The sequence below is a fragment of the Plodia interpunctella genome, chromosome 4 (genome assembly GCF_027563975.2).
Source record: "Plodia interpunctella isolate USDA-ARS_2022_Savannah chromosome 4, ilPloInte3.2, whole genome shotgun sequence".
Taxonomy (NCBI): Eukaryota; Metazoa; Arthropoda; class Insecta; order Lepidoptera; family Pyralidae; genus Plodia; species Plodia interpunctella.
In genome coordinates, this window is record NC_071297.1 from 5,175,918 (window position 1) to 5,195,278 (window position 19,361).

Here is a 19,361-nt window from a genome sequence, read left to right on the forward strand (position 1 = left end):
TCCGATCATAATTACTGTTGTCAATTAAAAACGGAAATAACAATGCGTACGTGACAGTGCGAAACCATGAAACATTTTCAGCACCAAGTGTACTATGGGTGCGCACACGCAGTAGCGTAGGTACGTAGTAAGTGGGTCAATGGCGGCGCGTGACGCTGCCGCGGCCCTTTGCAGGGCGAGCCTTGAACCGCCGATGCGGCAGAGTATTCGCTGTTTTTTTCCGCTAAAAATAATAATTTTAAAAATATTTCACGCTTAAGCGATGGTCGTGACTAGGCGTGATGAAGGCAAAAGGAATCATGTAGGTACATATTTATTGCCTTTTTCTACAATCATATATAATTTCATATGTTAACCAAATTATATCTCAGCCCATTTAATTGTTTTCTCTTGGATGTAAGGTACTACGTGTTTATATGATAGCCATTTTTATCCCTACTAGAAGCATCTTTAATTAATTTAAAATTAGAAATTAAAAATTATATGCACGGCGCACTAATTAACGACGTTTTTAATACTCAAAAAATAACTAGTTATGAGTACTTTTTATTTTATGAATATGTTTACTAGGTATTAAATAATGTAAGAAAGAGAAGAGAAATAAATGAAGAAGCTAAAAATTCAATACAAACTCAGTCATAAACTGAAAAAATGAACGTCAACAATCCATCTGATGTATACCAGTGGGAGCATTGAGCATTTCGCAAGAGCGCACGCTTCACAGATCGTCCTCAATAGCTAGCAAATTGGCGAGGTCACCGGGAGCCGCCGGAGCCCTGCGGAGGCCGAGTTAGCAACTATTTATAACGTCTAACTAGGTACATGCACCCAAACATACCGATGATTAGGACCTTTGAATGCAAAACTTACTCTAAATTGACTAAATGGAAATCCATGTCTAATTTTCATTTTCCCCACATGATGTACCTAAATGAAGTCAGGAACCCAAAAAAGATAATGTTTTGTTCTTGTGGGAATTTTGAGGACATCAATGTGCTATTTCACATTATTTTTTTATGAACATAAAAATGTTCAAGCAGTATTAAAAAAAAATTAAGTCATACATACAAAAAATATAAAATTAAGTCAGACATAAATTTGTATCAAGAATTTTGAGTGTTTTTCAACACTACAGATAAAATATTAAACGACAATGGCGAATCAAAGGGCCTCGGCGCTGACAGCGGAAGGTCTTGACCTTATTGCCTGCTGCGTTAGCATTGACAGCGGCCCTTATGCAAATCGTCTTGCGCGTGCGCACTTGCTTCCACTACCGGCTCGTGGAAGGGCCCTGTAATTATAGTAAACGTATTACTTAAGTACTCATTCTTCAATGGACCTTCAATTTATACGCCGCGGGTTTCTATCGTGACTATCAGCTGTGTAAATAAAGCTTCCTAGTAAAGAGGGAAAATTATCAACATCTGAAAAACAGTTCATACTTATTACAAATACTATCAAAAGTAGTATTATTATTACAAAATTTGACATTCCGTTAACTTTAAACAAGTAAGGAAACTCTCCAACATTTTCTACAGGATGATTTACCTCTAATTTGAATTAAACGTGTGTTTAACGTTTTAAACTATTTTAAACAAGTAAAGAATGGGCACTTAAAAATGTAAAACATAATTTTCTTTTATTCGCTTTTATTGTCTTTACTGACATGAATTACAAGCGCAACTAACAAAATGATAAATAAACATGAATGTGTCCATTATATATTTTTTTCTAAATGTGTCGATTTCAAGAGTTTAATCTACCTCGATTTATGGTGAGCTGCTCCACTAAACTTTGACGCAATCGTTTTTTAAAAATCGTTTTCTAAATTAGCGTATTTTGAGATTTTATGCGTAGGTTAAAGTCGACTGGTGTCAAAGTTGACTGGTACGAGCATAGAATTGGTACCTACTAATTCCATGGGTATGAGTTAGCAAACCATAAACTAGAGAATAGACATTAAAATTACACTACGAATTAAATAAACTCTTTCATCCTGTACTTGGAATTCAAATCAAGAGCATAGTGAATTAGTGATTAGAAATCCATGTGAGCCCAAATAGAGCATGTTTGTGAACAGATTATGCAAATTTTATTGACCTATTTTCTCCGCATTCTAGTTTTTTCTGGAAATAATGATGCTGGAATCATCCCAGTAAAAATTTAAATAAGTATTCATACACGTTTGCATATTTGATATTCATTCATATCTTTAGACGTAAATAGAGTGAAATTTCGTAGTATTAGTTTTTATTTATTTATTTTAACCTGAACATATGAATCCAGTTCACAAAGTTCAGGAAATCCCATAGAATATATCTTTTAAAGGTCTGCACCAAGAATTAGTTGAAAAATTGCCAATTAAGTATCCGTTTGATGGGGAAGCTGTCAAAATAAGTCAACATATTACTATACTATATACTTAGTGTGTGTTTTAAGTAAGGCTAATAATATTCAAGAACGTCAAGTATGCGTTTACACGTGTAGCGCAGCGACCTCATCCGAGCACTTCCGATTCTGCACACAACATTACAAAATAAGTATTAATATCGTTTGAAAGGCGAAGGTTGGCATACAAGGAAACATGTTAGCAGATCACGTCAATAGCGATTAATTATTAAAGAACCTAGTGTATTTGCATTGAAAGGCAAACAAGTATGTTTTTCTTTGAGAATTTTCAAACCTTGGTTTCATAATGACCTCCTGGGCTACCCCTATCTATAACCTTGTTATAGCCGATAGCGAGGAGGTTAAACACGTCAACATATCGTTATATTTTCAAAAAACATACACGTAAAAGATTATAAAATATATTATGAATATACTATAAATATTTAAAAATTCCCAAGGAGAGGCAGGCAAGAATCTTAAAAAAATATAGATTATCTTTTACGCGGACTGGAAACCCGGCCGCATCCTGAAATGAGAGCTTTAGCAAAAATATATTTTTTTTTATTTCAAATAGTTTACTAGCATAAACAGGAATATCCCAAAAACGACTGTGTGTAAGTCGTTTTTGTCGGTGAACACGTGAACCACCAGTGTAACAACGGTGCGCGGACGTGTAGTGCACATGCAAATTCTGTCGCTGACCCATTTTTCCGCTAGCGATAATGTAGGTACTCATTTCTCGTAGCCGCTCGACTGCACTGCTATGTCCCCAGATTACCAACCACTTATTATAGAATGATCCACCATTACAATTATTTAAACTACCCACATAAAGACGCTTGATATTGCTGAATTTTTTAGTAATTTTGAATATTGATATAAAATCCATGTATTTACGATTATAACCATTCGTTTAATTGTAACTGTAACACATATACTTGTTAAACCTTCAGTAAAGCGCATGTCTATATTTGGTTTACATTTTATTTCTTGTAGAAGTGGGACAGTGATATCCATATTGGGTATTTCATACTGTCGTGATTTGCGAGTGAACCAAAACAGTTTCCCAAGGCCCATAGTAGGCGTACGTGCAATGTCAACACTCATTGAATCGCGCGTTCTGGACTAGATTCGTCCACTGGGGCCCTTGCATAAATGCCTAACAATGAATGACAAGAACTGGCTTTGGAACACCATGGCCATGAATACAACCGCAAACATGCGAGGATGAGAGGGAAAGAATGACAAGAACAGTAGAGATTCGTCTATATTGATGGAAAATGTATAATTATGTACAAAACTTCAGCAGCATTAAATTGTTTCTTCAATATTTTTTTATATGTTTGTCATGTTGTTGATAAATGAAATTCATCCAAATTGAAATGCAAGTGGGAAAAGACTATAGACGTTATCATTCACCATTCTTATAACGGTTGGTACCGTTGACATGAGCCGTAACAACTAAAGAAACTATGACATACTTAAATATTCAATCAAATCACGTTTCGTAGTTTTTTTCACTATAAAAAAATTTCTTTCAAATTGAGGTAACTCCATTTAAGTATTATTAGTCCATATAGTTATTCGTGCTCTTTTCAACTATTTACTATATCGTATATTAGATATAAATTATACATCCGGCGCTATATATACGCTACTGCCTGGAGGTCTTTGTAGCAATTTTAATTGAGGAATATTTGTCAGCAAGCAACATTAAATTAATCAGCTTGGCCTCTCCGAAGTGGGAGCCCTTCACCCACACAGACGCAGTGCACACATATATGCAGCAAAAGTAGCGCAGAATGGCAACAACAAGTCGGACGTTGCCGGCATAAAGTAAGGTTATCAACAGATATTGTAATTAATTGAGCTCTATCAACCTATGATCGTTACTCCCTCCTTGCATTGCATTCATTCCTCTTTGCATTCGTCTACAGTGTTCCGCCATACGGATCTATACTCCTCTCACTCTAGAGTGGCATCATTTACTTCAGTGTCGAGTGAGTCTGTATGGAACAACGACTTCGGGATCTCCAATCACCATGTTTTGCTACGCTCATTATAGTCTCGTAATTTATTCTCGCATTTCTTCTTTTCTTCTTATTTAAGGGTTAGCAAGTAGTTACGTTTTTGTCGGCGGAGTATTCGCCACACTTATCTGTTATTCGTCACAATTATTTACTATAAATAGTATTGTCTTCCTGGGCTTCTCAGTGCCGTGTTGTGGGTGTTGTAATTATGAACGGGCTCTGACTCATATCAGAAACTTTGATGAATATCTGCCATGAATAGTCTTGAGATTAAAGTTTCTAAAGTCTTTGGGAGGGGCCTTCTACCCTGCAATAATGGGATACCCATAGGTTAGATAAGAATAGGTTATGAATAATTAGAGGCTAAATAAGAATAGGTTATGCTAACACTAAAACATATCAAGAAACCAAGGCAACCCAAGTCGAATCCATAGTAAGACATGATTTACCTAGTCTTTGATTGCATGGGCACTGTCCCTTTTCTTGTCTCTTATCCTCCGCAACAATATAGTTATCAAAGTTCTGATACACTTACCCACTAGGTATATTGTATGACTAAAATAAATAGACACATAAGCTCTCTGTCTGTTCTCTCCTTATTCTATCTTTAGTGTCTACACGACACGACGCACACACGCAGCGAAGACTTTGTTTTGCTGTTGAGATTCGCGCGTGGAGTTGCGCAAGCGCAGCGTGGAGGCCATTGACACGGTGGACGTGCGTGGCCGCCATATTGCTGGGCGCGGGCGCGGCATTGGAGCGCGAATCCAGCGGCTTCTGTGCGCCTTTCGTAATCGCCGTCGCCAACGTGGCCCTTAGGTTTCACGAATAACGGGCCTGATAACAAACTCCGCATGTCAGATGCCGCATGCTAAATTTACGATGTATCTACCTATTTATGTCACCGGTGCAACTTGGGAATAGTACCTACCTAGGTACGTGACTGGTGCAAGATATATTTATTTATCCAGGTTTTTTGGTGCTTTTAGGTGGTAGATAGATAAAATACGTAAGTAGGTCATTTTAACTGATAAGAGTTTGGATTGCAGGGTTTTTTTTATGCAACAGGATGAAAATTGCATGTCCGCCGAATTCACACGAATATCTCCAAAGAGTACTTACCTAACTAATAGGTACTGCGTCATAAACTTAATATCAAATAGCACATGTAAATAATTTAAGTTGGTAGGTACTTAACTTATTTTTTTATCTACCTACCCACAAAATATCTACAACTGTGAATATCTGGTCAAGGATAATTAGTGACGCACAGGGTCACAAATATGAATAAAATTCATGTCTTTACACAAGCCAAACCAAGGTGATATCAGCAATTTTCCTTCACGAACAAAGATTAAAATTAGTAAAACTATAATTTTCCTCCGCCGCGTACAGTGCATCAAATATGTTTTATAACAATTAATGAAATACCTCATTTCAATAGATTTTTTCTTCCGTTTGTGCTTCAAGAGTCACTAATTGATTTAGCGATTTATTGAAGTTGGAAATTAGTCTGAAAATTAGCTCGTAACGTAATTTCAGTTGAAAATAGTTTGTGCTAAATGTTAGTACGAAATAGAAACTTATTTTCGCTGTTGTACGTTGCGCAACTATATTCGCGAACAGATAACGGAGTAGGCATAGAGCGTGCCCCTCCGTCCTCTCGCAGAATCCGGTCCTCCGTATATCTGTCTCCCTCATACACGCGTCATGCCAATAACTCCGCACTACTCCAACTCAATGACATAGATACCAGTTCAGTTGCGAAACAGCGCGGATTATATAGCAGGTGGATTGTGCGGTAAACGAGTTTAAATAACTGCTTTCACATGCCTACGAATACATAAGTGACGCTTAATTTAAACATATAGTTAATTAATTCCGATTCATGAAATGCGAAAGTTGACGTTCCGCATAATGAATATAACGGTATTATAAATTACCTACTTAGGACTGACTATAAACCCAGATACCCAAAGAATAGTCCAATTTTAAATACCTACACTTATATTCCATTGCCATCAAGTAGGTACCTAGTTCTTAATACATAAGGAGTAGCGATTACTTGTTGATCAATGTTTATAAGATATATCAAACAAAATTACCATAAGGAAGCGATTTGCGGATTGCAAAATTGCACAAGGGCGGAGTCGGCGGCATCCAATACAAGGTCCTATATTGCGCATGCGTCGTATCAGAAAGTAGGTAGGAACTGGCCGATGGAGCAGAACGTTGGCGTTTGTATGTTGGTAGCATTTTACCCGATGCGTGAGTTGATTCCCGCTTTATTCGTGCGGTGGCGCGACATGCTAGCGATAGCCGACGATAAGATAAAAATAATCGATATTTTCGCGCGATTCGCCGCTGCCAGCACGAAAGGTCACTCACGTTGCGAAATAATGTACGAGCCAGTTGGAACACGTAAATGAAACTGGCACGAAATCAGATCATGATAACGTTAATGTTATTTTTATTTGCAAGTTTTTCCTACGAAACATTTTCACTGACCTCAAAAACGTAAAATTAAATGGGGAAGTAGGTATACGGTTAACATAAGAATACAATGAATAAATGAAAAGTTTTCTGATCAACCAAAATGTCTTATCAGTATATTGGAACATCAAGTCATAGTAAGTACTTATTTGTACTTAGTCAAATGCATAAATATTGTTACAATTTTAAGCTTCTGAAAAATCCATAAAATATTGCATAATATTTCAAATGATGTATTATTTCGAGGCCACATTACCCAAGGGCTGTCTGCTAGGGTTGTCTAGCTCTACAAATAATGAAACCGCAAATTACTCACGATTTAAAATGCAACACAATTGCCGCGGAATTGCTACTATCCTTGGCCTAGCCATCTATATCGATACCATCTTATTAAATAAAATGTGGTGGAAAATTGTAAGTCACCTGTCATTTCCACCACTATTTAGATTTAGTTACTTGATGTTCGTTATAATGAGTAACCAATATAACGCTCATTTCAGAAACTTCGATCCCATTCTATGCAGTATGTTATTATCCAATTTAGAAATCTACGTGACACGATAGCTACAACAGTATAATTTTTAGAATGTGTATATTATAATAAATATATACATACATATATATTTCATATATGAAATTAATTGCTAAAACATCTGAACGGTAATAAAACACCTTTCATAGTCCGCCATTGTATATATATATATATATATATATATATATATATATATATATATATATATATATATATATATATATATATATATATATATATATATATATATATATATATATATATATATGTTATAAATATAAGTATGTAGTGGTTATACTATACCTTCTGCTTTGTTTGAACTTTTAGCATGTGTTTTTGTACATAAAGATTATATAAACATACAAAAAATATTATCTTCTGTACCTATTTGCCTGACTGTAAAATGTTAAACTAGACCTTGGTAGGGTTGTAGTATAGTTTCATTTAATGTGGCAAGGATCAACATTATTAGTAGAGATATATTGCCATGTAAGTATAATTATTTGTTTAGTTTACAAAGCTAGATATTATGATTACTATAATATTTTAAATAACTACCTACCTAGATTGCCTAGTAATAACAACCTATGAATGAACTTTCGCCTGACAACAACGGCTACATATGTAATGACTAAATCATTACTTGGTAGAATCAATAAGTATATTTTTCGTATTGATTCTATCAAGTATCCTTCCTACTTACCTACGTTATTATTAAGTCAATTCTATAGGATAATCTACTGTTTGCATTCTATGAGGCATTGAGTAGATAATAATATGTCACGTAACGTGACATTGAAGCCTTTGCTAAAATATTGATGAATGACGCAGTGGCGGGACGCTCGCTGTGCATCATTAATGCAGACGGTAAGGTGGAAATACTGCATCTTTGTAGATATATGCAAACGGTAAGGGAAATAAATCTTTGCAGGCATTTTGCAGGTAGATAAATGAATTCCTTATTGTCGAGGAGGATATGCGTACCAATAGTCTGACTACTAAGGATGCCGAAGACCGTGCGAAGTGGAGAAGAAAATGTAGAAAAGCGGACCCTGGTTTCCGACGCTTTGCGCCTAAGGATGGAACCGGGAAAACGTCCAGACCAGAGAGTCTAGATCTTTCTAGATAAATAACCGCTTTGGAGTGAGCGACTTACATTTATAAAGTAACACGGATAGTCGTCGTCGATTTATCTATTTTATTTTATTTATTATCTGATAAACAGCACGTACTGCAAAAAAATAGCTTGTAATAATAGGCAAGCTTAATAGGCAATTATTTTAAAAATGCAATATTTAACGTCTCTCATACCTACCACATGTTAAATAGAAAAACAAAATAGTTCAGTAAATGCATAACTTGAGCTCATCTGTCCAAACCTGCATCCATGATTAATGACTGCTTGTTACTCAGACTCGATTTGCGATATTTTTTCTCTACTAATTGAGTGATTTATGAACTCAAACCATTACATTTGACATGGCTGCTTTGCGAAGCGATGAAAGAATCCAAGGAACATATGCTTTGGTTACACTTCCATTAAATTGTCATTTATATTAAAACAACATTGAAGAAGTCTAGTGAAATCATATCGTGCCGTGATCCATTAATAGATTTTTGTTTTATTTTATATTTGGTTTGGTTAATAAAATTACGAGTATGTTCTACTAATGAACTATTCTTGCTTGATGAGCTTTTGCAGCGAACTAATTCCTTGAATTATATCCCTATATACAAGATAGCCCTATACAAAGTTCGCATGCATCATGTAGTCATAGCTATATCTTTATATTCATAATTAGTGGGTATAGACGTCATAACGGGCTCATTTTTTGATCGATGCATTGTAACAGCCAGCGAGCCACAAGTCACTTCTTTATTTTCATATCAATCGATCCATATTAAACAATCACATTACTGACGGCGGTACAGCAGCCTAATTTAAGATTAATAACTTTCTAATCGCTTTGGTCCAGTTGCGCTTGTATCAACTTCTTGAGTAGTTAGCCTATGCTATTGTGGCCTTCACAAAAACTGGTTGATACATTTTGCGCTCGATTCCAAAATCACATTCTGCAATTTATGTTTGGCTCTTTCATAATAGGTATGTAAGTAACATGTACAGGTACACGCCTGTTTTCTGCGAAAGTATACTGTTATGGGTCATGAAGAAGCTTAATTATCTTTTGTGTTACTTGATATATACGAATACCTCTGTCAACTTTGAAAAACACAAAGTTTGCCGTTTTGTCCAAACGTCAGGAACGCGCAAGTTAAAGTTAACGTAACCGCCTACTCTAAGTTTAAATAAAATTTTATTTTAACAGAACCCGTATTCGCCTGAACAAGGTGCGGTAATAGAAACGCCCACGAATCTTTGTTTATAATGAAACAAATAAAGATCATCAACGCTTCGGCAGCCCGGACCTACCAGAATGTGAAACCAATAATACTTAACTACTGCAACTAAAATAGATCACTTGTAACAGTAAGCCATATGGTTAGACATCATATTAACTTTATTATTTAATATTTATTTCGATGAACGTAAGGGTTGAGCGAAACCTGTACAAACATCGTAAAATGTAGAGTTACGTTTTAGTCATAAAAAAAGCTTACTTTTAGCCACGTGCTGTCGATAAAGCATCAATAATTAACAACTAAATCCCACGGATATATCGGTATATCTATATATAGATTCATTTACATTTAAATCGATTAATATTGATATCTAGCACTTTGAAGTTTCTTACATTCTTTTATAATGCTTAAAATATAATATATGCCTGCACATATTAAATTACCTATAAAATGCATCTCAGGTAGATCTCATCTCATCACTTATTTAATAATAATACAATGAAGGAATTTCCCAACCTACGTCACTAAGTATAATACTTATGACCTATTATTGTCAGTATATAAGTACGTTCTCATCTCCATAAAATCAGCAGATCAAAATATGTCTATTATGACAAGTTATAACGAATATTTTGATAAAATCTTTACTCTATCTTACACTTAACAAAAAAATCCTTGTTAAGCTCAGTTTTTGAGGTAAAAAAGACAGTGGGTCACAGGTACTGGCTGACTGGTTTGAGGTCAGTATTCTGTTTGCTTTTCATCGTGTTTGAACAGTAGGTAAATCGCAGACGATATGGCGGGAAATTTATTTTGCTTCCAACGTGCGTGGAGCGTTATTTTTTATGTTTAAGCTATGCGCGAGCAGGTTGCGCAGGGTCAAACTAAGGGAATAGGAAATTTGACTCAAATGTATTTTTAATCAATTTAAATTAGGCATTTTTCAATTTCATGTATAAACAGCAATAGTTGTGGAAAAAAATATTTTAACATTTGGAGTACCCCGTTGTTTTTGGTGGACAAATACACGCACTCAACAGCTTTCGTTTTCCTTCCCATCGCATGACAAAACAAACATTTGGACTTAGCAAACACTTAAGTTTAACTACTTACACTTTTGTCGCTAACGTTAATTAAACCATATTATAATTCGGCTATATCGCGATCACGAATCCGCCCCACGACTCTGCTGAGTTATTTAATATTATCAAAACATGTAGATAGTGCAGAAGTGATATTTATGTAGACTTGTATTGCTCAGAAAAGTAAAATAGCATTCTCAAAATAGCAGTTCTGGGTACATGCGGTGCACTCGAGATTTTTTATTTATAAGACAAACAAAATATAAATTAAGTATGGATAAAGCAATGACTAGTAGGTACTACCTGTAACCAGGATCCTGGTCCTAAGTAAGTATACTTCAGTTTGATTCTCCGGGCCACATGACTCGTCCGAGTCTTGTCCACAGCGGGAACCTAGCCTAGGCTTCCGAGACATTTTTATTCCCATTTGAATCGCGGTTAATATCACATGTAAACTTAATGGATTATTCTTCTTTCTTCTCATTATTTTGTGGATGTATTTTTTGTGCGTTGGCAGGCGATTGCGCTCTGCCACCCTCGGGGTTCGCGCAAAAAACCCTCCTGCTCACAAATACTGAGAATGTTGTTTTGGAGGAGTGCGGGGGTGCGGAGCTAGGGGGTGAGAGGGCGCGGGAGATCGCTATCGCACGCACCCGCTGCACGCACTATCCTATGGCTAGCCACTTAATTGCTGTATGCCTTTCTCGCGACCACAAACCTTAACAGTTCTTGACTTCCGCAAATGAAGAAAGTTATTTATACATATAAATTTAAAAATGTTGTTAATGACGTACCTACTCTCTATCCCGAAAATCAGAACAGATCTCGCGGGAAAGCTTCGAAATACAATCGCTATTATAGAAAACAATTTCTTTGTCTGTCAGTCGAAATGGAAAATTTTAAACATCTCCATAAAATGTAACTGGGGCGGAGATAAAGTACGGACTGCCAATGACGAGTTCAAGTTATTTAATGTGTTTACTAGTATATGTTCTTCCAACTTTATCAAAATCTTTAAAACTTATTAAAATAAAACAATTTAACATAATAAGTAAGAGTTCCTTGGAAGAAAAAAATTACAGCTAAGCTAGAGCTTGTTATGTATAAGTAAACAATAGAGGATTCAATAAGTTAAGTCACCTACTGATCTATTTTAGCGATGAAATATCGTCCAAACAAAATATCTTTTGATATTCATCCGCGGGAAGACGACAGGTGGCCAACAACCTGTTCTGTCCCAAAATGACAGCAAAAACTCTCACTACCCCTTTGATTCTAATAAGGAACCATATGTAAATTGGAGTCTACGATTATACGTACAGGTAGCTTAAGATAAATGTATTGCTTAGTGCAGCCAGATTGTTTTTTAAATTATTATCTACCTGTAAGATCTAGGTATTTCTGTCTTAATCTCTTCTCTTCTGTCTAGGTATTTGTGTCTTAGGGTTTCACATATGTACCAAAATATAGGTATCTTACATTCCATTTTCATACAAAAATTGTGTGAAAGTTTGGCATATTGCAAATCAGAAGCTAAAACAGTTTGCATTGCACATTTTTTGTACAAGCCATTGGCCTGCAAGTCTACGGAAGGATATAGTCAATTTATCACATTCCCATTTGCTTATCAAGAAAAAAATCTATACAGGGTAAATTATATTTTTTTGGGTCTAAATATAAATCGACTGGTTGACTATTATGGTAAATTGCAATTGTGTGTACTTGTTTCACTGTATATCTTTGGAAATTGTATTCCACGCATAGTAAGCAAGCATATAGTAAAATGTGTGCAGTAAATAACAAAATGCACTGTATAAAAATATAGTTTTGTCGTTATGTAGCCTCTTGAATAATTATAAATAGAGGCATATTAGTTTAGCTTTATTCATTCTGACAATGGTAATCCATCCATATTAATATTATTTTTGATAATTTGTAACAAAAAACTATACTCAATCTTTGTACATTGGTGAAAGGTTGCGTTAAACATCTCCCCTTTCTTTATAGTTTTATACATCATAGCCATTGAAAGTCACGCGAAATAATTATGAATTTGGTTTATTTGGGCGATTTTCGTGTTTAGGGGTTGACTTGGTGCACAAAAATGTGTATTTTCTGTGCGTGCGGGGGTGATGGGGTAAGGGGGAGCTCATTAAGGTGAAAAGCCGAGTGCAAACGCGACTAATGGCGAATTACACGAAGGGGAACGATCGCCGGCGATATTCTGCTGGCCACCGACACTCAAAAAACAACTTTCGAAGCTCATGTAAAAAACATGCCATGTGGAAAATCAAAATAGTGTCGTCATTTTCATGAACGATTAATTTCAAAATACGAACTGTGTTAACTGTATTCGAAATTCAAAACTGATCTGCAAATAAAAATTAATAACATAGGCACTGAGAACGGAGGGGTTACATTTATCAACCCTTCTTATGGTCTAATTATAAAGAGTAGACAATGTGATATGTCTAAGCTAGATATCTTCCTATATCCACTAGCAAAATTCTCTCAAATCCTACAGACCTAGTTCCAGAAAGAATAAGAATTTCGAAAAGAGCTTAATATTCATGAATCAGACAACATTGTACCTACAATATAGGCCCATATTGCTACAAATTACTTTCGCTCTGATAAGCTATCAATTCAATCGCAAATGCAATCAAGACTTATTTGACACAGACAGTCGCGGGGGTGCATCCCAGGGCGGGGTGCGGGGAGCGAGACAGCTATCAGCATTTCGGCGCGTCCACGTCCCTTCCGCCCGCGCCCCGCGCCGAATTCGCCCTCGCCTCACTACCCGCAACGATCCCCTCCCTCGCTCGCACTAACCTTGAAAATAGTTTTTACCGGCTCTGAGGGTATTCACCCCGAACCCGAATTCCGGGCCCGTTGCACACTGCCGCTTTTCATGATGCGCGACATAAATTCTTATAGGAACCTCAATAGATTCCACTTTATCGCGTAGTGGGGACCCGGTTGCATGCAGCGACTTCACACAGACCCCGGCAAGCGAAGGATATTTGACTATGTGGTTTTTTAGGCAAGTCGTGGCTCGCTGCTCGCTGGCGGGATTTGATTGTGAATCGTAACGTCTCCTGCGCTCAGGAATTTTGATATGGTACGCATTATTATGACAGATTTTGGAACGATGACTCAGATGTTTTAGTGCTGGGGCATTTTGTAGCTATTAGAGAGTTTTAAGTATTTTAAGATGTTTTCTGTTAGAAATGTAACTTAGTAACTAAGTAAGTTTAGAGAAATTATGTACCTATTCTGCTTTCATAAAAATAATTTGGTATACCAATACCATATACCTATTGTAGTTATGCCATTTTTTAACATAAGTTGATGAAGGTTGTATTAATTTCTACTCCAATAAACTTATTTTAGTTTGCCAATTAGATTCTAAACAGAAATGTACTTTTCACTATCTATACCATGGGTCAAATCTAATTAGGTCGATATGAAAAAAAATATACCTGCACCATATCATAATTTTATGCAATATGCATAACAAAGCAACCATAGTATTCCTAATGCTTCAAGGCAATAAGAAAAAGTCGTTCATTTTATATACCTGCACGCGAGTCGTGTACGGGAGATTGAAAATAAAAGATCGCGGCGTACATAAGCGAACGAAGCAAGGGTAGAGCGGCAAAAAACGTAAAAAAAGAAGCCGCATTCACTGCGCCCGCGCAGCGCGCCGCGCCTACGCGAAGCCACGCTGCACACCGCGCCCCGCGACCCTCCGCTCCACCTCATTGCCTCCATCAATATCCATCCATAAAACTGAGTTACTTACCTATAATTGCCAGAGATGAGACGATATTCAGAGAAACTTTATCCATGTCTATAAAATTTTAATCCTTAATATATTCAAAACGTTAGGTAGTAAAATCACGCTACGGATTAAGATGATACCATGCTTGTTTCTTCTTGGTGGAAGTACTAACCTAATAACCGTTATTCATATCAAATCTTCCTCTAAATATGATAACTTATAAAATAAAGATAGTTCTTAAAGAAACGTTAGTACGTTTCTTTATTTAAAAGTTTAAAGTAGGTACTACACAAATATAAAGATTTTGCGAATACTAAGATATATATCAGAATTGTTTAAAATACAATGAAAAGGCTAATAAACTGCAACAAAGTCTCGTCAAGAGCCAGTAATTTTAAAAAGTGACTGATTATGTGAGCTTGCTCTGTCGTTATCTGCAGCTCTACGTCTGTCGGGTCAAACGAATACGCGATAATACATATCAATTAAATTATAACATCTTTCACTTGAATTTCTTAATTGCTTCAAAAAAAATCTAGAAAGTACTTTTGGAAAATAATGCATATGTATAAATAGAGTAATTTAATTATTTATCTATGCATCAAATTTAAAATGCCACCCGGAACCCACTATTTGTTTTGTCTTGATACTTAAATCATATTGTTGGCAAAATTGGTAACTTACCTACTTTATATTAGCCTTTGGTGTCTCAATGTTAGGCAAAGGCCTCCCCTAGATTACTTTAATTCTAAAATAATATCAAAAATATGATCAGACAAACAAATCACATTGTCTATTATTTTTTATATTTTTTACCAAAACAAGGTAGTGGTCATGACTCGTCAATTAACTCTAAGCAACCCCTGCACAATGCACATTTGGATTGGTGGGCAGCTGCCCGTGGCGGCAAAAAAATGTTCTAAATTACTAGTATACGTATATCTGATGCACACCCGTACTTCTGATCACAATCGTTGTCCAAAAACCATGCTTCCGCATAAAATAATCGTAAACTTATAAAAGTTAGGAGTTGTGTATTGGGTCAATTACAAAACAGGGCTTGAGACGGTCACAGAATGATATAGTAAAAAAAATTGTTCACGTAGTATTTTCCTAGTTTCACCCTTGCTAAGTATTATTGGTAGCAGTGGAAAAACTTACAATGTTTTAACTTAAAAAATTAATGTTTTAACTTAAAAACTTACAATGTTTTAACTTAAAAAATTAATGTTTTAACTTAAAAACTTACAATGTTTTAACTTAAAAAATTAATGTTTTAACTTAAAAACTTACAATGTTTTAACTTAAAAAATTAATGTTTTAACTTAAAAACTTACAATGTTTTAACTTAAAAAATTAATGTTTTAACTTAAAAACTTACAATGTTTTAACTTAAAAAATTAATGTTTTAACTTAAAAACTTACAATGTTTTAACTTAAAAAAATAATGTTTTAACTTAAAAACTTAAAATGTTTTAAAATATAGCAGACTAGAAATATTTCTCTACAAACAAGGACTCTTTCTCCAACATACTCAGAGTGATAGAGGTGGATGTCCTCAAGTGCCGATACAATATCATAATTGGTGTGTTCTAAGAGTACATAGCACAAAAAACAATTTCGTCTTAGATAAAAGCTGCATGCGAGTCAAGCGACGTAGCGAAGCTCGAGATAAGGAACTGTTTACACTGCTTGAGTCAATGTCCTCCTTCGGTGTGGCACAGGGAAAACCTTGGAGCCGCCATTAGCACGTCTTCCGCATACAGACTTGATAGACCTTCGGGCCATTGACCTATACTGATAAATAATAAGTTACTTAATGATTGTTTTGCATTCATGGTTATTCAATTAAAAGTACCTGATTATAAAATAGGCTACTGATAACTTGCAGGATACTCAAAACTGCACTTAAATTTCAAGCAGTTGGTAACAATTTAAACGAAAGTTTTCTTACATTTACATATTTGAAATATTATAAAAACGTGTTGTTTAAATGTAAGAAACTCGACAAAAAAGTCATAAGTAATTACCGGGATAAAGGAAATGACCCGGTTTTTTCTCATAGAGAAAATTCGACCATATTTTGTGACTGCGGACCAACGCTTGCTTTAAATTTTATCAATTCAATTAAATAATCCATATTTTTAAACTTAAACCTGACGATGACTGTATAAGTATGTCAGAGATTTTAAAACTAATAAATTGATTTTCGTTGCTACGAGCTGTGTTGTCGTAATGCTAGCACTCGTAGCACCTCTACGCAGGGAACGTTTCACAAAATTATAACACTTTTATCGTAATTTTACATGATTATATTTATTTTACTTCATTATATTCGATACATATTTTTTATTGTGGGTTACCGGCGAAACATATTAACAAATACAAACTGTAGCTTCGATTAAAGCCGGCCTACAGAAACTGTTACTACAATTACTGACTGCAGTTTTTGCATTGATCTAATTTAAACTATTATTTCTGATAAATGTTACGTCGATTCTATTGCACTGCACTTTGTCCTGCGCCCCTAGCGGCTGGCTCGTAAATAAATTGAGCCTGCATTAGTGGCAATTGTTCGCTATTGCCGCCGGAGCACCTTCCGCGCTGCCCAGACGCAGCGCCCATATACAAGTTATATTAATAGATACTAGCAAGCAGTGCCTCGGGGCTCCGCTTCCGTAGAAATTTTGGGAAAAAATTGCCCTGTGTGCCAATCAGTATACGTTCTATCCGTATAGGTAATTAGGTTGTAGCTACCAAACTTCATCAGTTTCACCATCCTCACATATATACACATCCAAACATTCGGATAGGGTATTCCACTGTTACTTAATATGTCCTAATTTTTAACAAAATACTAAATATTATTATATTTAAGTATATTGATTCAGTCCTATATTACAAATTGTGTTTGAAATAAATAAAACTTCAAATCGATTTTTTTTTAAAGGATTTGTAAGTTTTTATAAAACTTTTCATGTAATTGTAGCTTAAGTTTTCAGACGAAGCTATCTCACGAACCGCAACTTAAGGTCAATGTAACTAGAAATTCATAAAACCATACATACAAAAGTACTAATATTAATGCAAATTTTATTTTTCAGCTTCATGTCAAATCTGATTAAAAACCAACTAAAATTAAGTATGCAAATTATTGAGACTGTTTATAACGCAAATCTTATGAGAAATCTTTGATTAATTGATAAACACGCAATGTTCATGAAAACATACGTAGTTTTACGTTAGTTCATTTTATACCAAAGCTTATTTACCTATTTCACACAATATGATACAAGTAGGAGAGTTTCTAATAAATAAATTACTTTAATTTTCAACATAAGTTTTTTACTTAAAAATGCAAGCAACGTGTACAAATGCAGTTTTCAGTAAAACATACCTACAACTGGTGACTTGCGAACATTAGGTTGCATTTTTTATAAATAGAAGTATAAATTAAAAAAAAACACCTTCATAGTTCAAATCTCATCTAATTTGTACACCCTACTGGGCTCGCCGAACTTTGATAACGAATGCAAGAAAAAATGAATTTCACGTAAAAAAATAAATCGCAGATACGCGAGCCATTAACGTTTTTGTACAAAATAAAACCTTTTTTTAGGTTATAACGGGACTGGGCTGAATTATTGCGTGTAATCTTTTGTTATTTTTTGCTAACATTTCTTTTGTTCTTGAAGAGGAGATTCCCACACAATTATCAGACTGGACTGGTAGACTTTTGGCAGGATAATGTGAACTCGGAAGCAGACTAATTATCGGGATCAAATAAGATTTATTGCTTCTTTTCCACATGATATATTATATATGTTTCTTCTATTCCACATGATATATTATACAATATCTATAGATGTCTTGGTAACTTTGAAGTAAGTAGTAAGTAGGTAGTCTTTATTAAAATATGATTGCTAGTATAATATCAGGAAAGTAAATGCTTAGCACTATCAATAAATTGGCGTCTTCAGGGATGACCTGCAGGCCTACCATCAACTTTTACAGAATGATTCCAATGCAACTCAGTTCCATTTAGGAACCTTTAAAATTAATCGCATTCATACAAAAAATTAAGTCGATGGTACGAATTTGCGATGCAGGTCAGTTTAGGTCGTAAAGTGGATCGCGTTAAGAGATGATGGTAAGCCCCCTGAAAAGATCAAAGTGCTGGTGACTGGCTAACAGGTAATCTAGATCTATATATGTTATATGTTTATTATTGTTGAATAAATAAATAAAATATTTTGTCCTATTGTTGTGTACAGTACCTATGCTATTCAATTATGGATTACATTTTTAAGAAACCCGTTTTAAGGACATTCAGGTAGTGTACCCTTCTTATACTATCTCAAACTACTTACTTCTACTTGAAACTCAAACTAAAATCAGTGCCATCGTGCCAGCCATAATCGTGTTAGCGAATATAGGAATTGGAATCAATAACTATCCCACGTTGCGCAAGAATGCAAAGTCACCGCGGCACCTGTGACCGGGTCCCATACAAATTCACCTGCACTGCGATTGTTTGTGATGCAAATGATGCAACGGATAAAATTTTAGCTTGTTTTCAGAGATTCGATATCAAGATATTCAGAGTTTTATATTCCTAAGTACATCTCCTGGCAAATTACCTTTGCAATTTCTTTTGGAAAGAAAAATGGAATATTCTGCAATCTTAG